Source organism: Apis dorsata, unplaced genomic scaffold (assembly GCF_000469605.1).
Source record: "Apis dorsata unplaced genomic scaffold, Apis dorsata 1.3 scaffold_188, whole genome shotgun sequence".
NCBI classification, from domain to species: Eukaryota; Metazoa; Arthropoda; class Insecta; order Hymenoptera; family Apidae; genus Apis; species Apis dorsata.
Window position 1 is genome coordinate 283,422 of NW_006263473.1, and position 4,494 is coordinate 287,915.

Consider the following 4,494-nt stretch of genomic DNA (forward strand, 5'->3'; position numbering starts at 1 on the left):
TTCTGAAGTTTACAACTCGCCTCCTTTTCTCCCTTTCTTTCCTCTTTTGGATGGACGTTGGTTGACTGGTTTTATTTATTACTTATTTCTTACAAAGTTCGATTCGTGGCTTGAAATTCGTTCGGTCGAAGAGAGTTTTTTCGGGTAAAAATTTTCTATTTCTGTTTATTATTTTCAAGATTTGTGATTCAGAATGGCGATTAATTTTTTCGAATCGGTATATTTACATAGTTGCTTAAGAGTGAAAGAGAATGATAGATCCGTGAAGGGGATTTATTGACGCGCGTTTAACATTTTGTTGATATAATTATTTATCGGTTTATTAAATCAGAAGAAATAATACTTGTAATACTTGGATTTACAGGAGGGGGAATATCTCTGACGTATTAATAATAGTTTGTGCTCGAGGGGACACGAGTTTGGAAAGCAAGATCGGATATATAATTGATTTCTTGGTCATTAAAATACATTGAAATCAGAAATACGTTCTACAATCTTGTTAATAACATAGTTTAGAAATTTATGACATATAATTTGGAACATTGTAGAACGTTTATGAATACGTTATACCAAGAAGATTGATACAAGAAAATATGACATTTCATATTTTTCAAAATTTTTAAATATTTTTCTAAAATACAAAATCGATCGATCGATAATTCCTTCATAATTTCGAATCATTCGAATTCGAAATATCGACAATATTCGGTGATCTTTAATTCGAAAATTTGCAATCTCAATCGTTGAAATGGAAGCAAATATATTGTAGAACATTTATGGATACGTTGTAGAAAATTGATACAAAAAAATATGACATTTCATATTTTTAAAAATCTATTTTTCTAAAATACAAAATCGATCGATCGATAATTCCTTCATAAAATAAAATAATAATTCCTCCATTAAAATACATTGAAATCAGAAATAAGTTCTATCTTGTTAATAACATAGTTTAAAAATTTGTGACGTATAATTTGGAACATTGTAGAATGTTTATGGATATATTATAGAAGATTGATACAAGAAATTAAAAATCTATTTTTCTAAAATACAAAATCGATCGATCGATAATTCCTCCATAATTTCGAATCATTCGAATTCGAGTATTCGGTGATCTTTAATTCGAAAATTTGCAATCGCAATCGTTGAAATGGAAGCAAAATTACACCTTCACGCGAGAATTTTTAATCTACATTGCTGGATAAAAATCAGGATAATTAAAAAAAAAAACTTGTTTATCCATTAATATGCTAATCAACGATACATATGAATCTTTCTTTATTAAACCTTTACATCGAATTCCTGCATTGGTAATTTCTATTCAGACGTCGATTTGAACTTTAGATAGATATCAGATTGCGAGAAATGATAGCCGTGTACCGATACTGGTAATTATTTTCATGTTTCAATGCTTAAAATATGTGTTGCTCATCATATATCAAAGTTCACTCGAGCTGCTTTATTTCATCTACACAATTCTTTTCGTTCTATCGCAAACTGAGATGCAAAACTGATGTTGTTCAACAGATAAAAACGACAGTGTTGTAACATACGTGTTATTTAATTGTCTTAATTACTCTATCTTTATAATTTCTTGCTCAGAACTTGTTTGCCTTTATAAATCATTGTACAATACATTAAACGATCACTGATTCATTATAACACATTAGATATTATTGATATTTTTATTCTTCAAATCGCTCGAATCTTTTCAATTTTTTTTATAACTTTGTAATTTTATTAAAATATACGTTCATTTCAATCATCATAAAATCTCATAAGTGTTAACGAAATTTTGAATCAACTTTTGCCAATTTATCATTAATATTGCTTCATTGTATCCCTCTCTCTTTTCCATTCTCTACTCTTCTTTTACTGGCAGAAAATCGTGACTCCTACGACAAGTGTTTTAAGTGGAAAAACTTACAAAGTCAAATATGAAGCCTTTTATTCGTAAAGTGAAAGCGATAAGAAAGGATTTATTTTATTTTCATTAAAATTATGATCAAAAGGACAGAACGTGATGTATCATATGAATCCTTTGTGAATTGTATTTTTGATTTTAAGTTGTACAAGTGAACAGTTTCAACTTTGATCAATATTCAGATACACATTTTATTGAATTTGTAGATGTTTAGTTTAAATATTATTATTATTATTATTATTTATTTTAAGCCCTAAGTTTCAAACGAAACAACATTTTTACATAAATTAATACTCGTGCATCTTTCGATTAATTGTTTCGAAATAATTTATTTAATGAACGAAAAATAAAAAATTTATTCGAATTCTCTCGATAAAACTTTATTTCTAATTTCAGTCTTTATTTCAACCCTTCAAATGAATCGAGAAATGAAATACCTCTTCGAGGATCAATCTATCAATACCAAATATTATGTCTCCGTAAAGTTACGTCTCTTTTTCCTGAAAAAGAAGAAAAAGAAAACCAATAATTACGCATAACACGAACACGGGAACGCGTTTAATATTGGGCGGACGAATTCATAAAGCCGTGCGATTATACCCCTTTCCATTTTCGTTTTACGCGTGATTCCACGGATAAATAAATAAGTAACAAGCCGTACATGGTTTTGCGCAAGGGGCCCCTGGTATAACGTCTCCATAGCCGGCTGAACGAAGTTGTACTTGCCGATATACGATCGGCGGATGCACACGCAGAAGGTGGCCACCCGCAATTCCGCAGGCGTGTATCCTTCAGCTATTGGACCACGTGCTTCAACACCTCTTCTTTTACATCTCGATCGTTCAAATCAATGGAAATTTTCGTTTTCGAAAAATTTATGGGAAAAAAAGGAAAATTTTAATATTCAGAGATATTTCTTTGTTTTAATTTAAATTCGTTCGAACGAGAAAGAGTCTGATAGAAATGAATCTGATTTAAGTTTCTCGTTCGATTTAACGATCAAAATGGGATGGGGAGTGATGGGTGAGTGATTTGGCGAGGGTAGGAAAAGGACGAGGACGTGTTAAATTACAATACGCCCTTGCCCTAAGAATGTGACACTTTGAATGGGCAAAAATCGCGCGGCTCGGCCAGCATCCGCTCGTGATTGGCGGAACGCGTTCACGCGTGTGCGTGCGCTCGTTCGCCAGTACGCCAAGCCACGAAATACGGACGGGCGGACAGGATGACGGACGATGGGACGCCCTGGGCAACCGGCGGTGACACAGCCTCACACACTCGCCCACGTATCCTACGAGACTACCCTACTCCACCTTATACCGCTTTTCCTTCATTCATAACGTTTTGTCCCTACTTTTCCTTTCCTTTCTTTTGGTCCTTTTCGTTTTGGATCGATTGCTATTTCATTCAATTTTTTCTTCTCGTTCGTTTCTTCTCTTATATTCTATTTGTTTTAAGTTAGGTTAGATTTCTTTTTTTTTTTTTTTTTTGGATAATTTTGAGTAATTTCTTTGGGATATTTGAAAATTCTAATAAAATTGTATACGAATTATAAAATATCGATGGAAGAAGATGGGGGAGAAATTAGATTTCTTTTTTCTTTGGGATATTTGAAAATTCTAAAAATATTATAATTGTACACGAATTAAAAAATATCGATGGAAGATGGAAAAGAAATTAAATTCCTTTTTCTTTGAGACATTTGAAAATTCTTTAAAAATATTATAATTGTATACGAATTAAAAAATATCGATGGAAGATGGAGAGGAAATTAAATTTTTTTTTCTTTGGGATATTTGAAGATTCCAAAAATTAACATATTAAAATTGTATTTAAATTAAAAAATATGGATGGAAGATAAAAAAGAAATTATGTTCCTTTTCTTTTTATGAAAACATTTTGAAAACTTCACGATTCCAAAAATCAACATATTAAAATTGTATTTAAATTAAAAAATATAGATGAAAAATAAAAAAGAAATTAAATTCCTTTTTTCTTTGAGACATTTGAAAATTCTAAAAATATTATAATTGCATACGAATTAAAAAATATCGATAAAAGATGGAGAGGAAATTAAATTTTTTTTTTCTTTGGGACATTTGAAGATTCCAAAAATCAACATATTAAAATTGTATTCGAATTAAAAAATATCGACGGAAGATGGAAAGGAAATTTTTTATGGAGATATTTTGAAAACTCCATAATTCCAAAAATCAACATATTAAATTGTTAATTTAAATTAAAAAATATAGATAAAAAAGAAATTAAATTCCTTTTCTTTTTATGGAGACATTTTGAAAACTCCACGATTCCAAAAATCAATATATTAAAATTGTATTCAAATTAAAAAATATGGATAGAAAATAAAAAAGAAATTAAGTTCCTTTTCTTTTTATGGAGACATTTTGAAAACACGATTCCAAAAATCAACATATTAAAATATTCGAATTAAAAAATATGGAGGGAAGATGGAGAGGGAAACGGAATCGCCGATTTTATTTATGGCGTACAGCATGCGTCGACTTCCTTGTTCCTTTTCTCGGAGAGCCTTCCCTCTTGCGGGCAGCCGC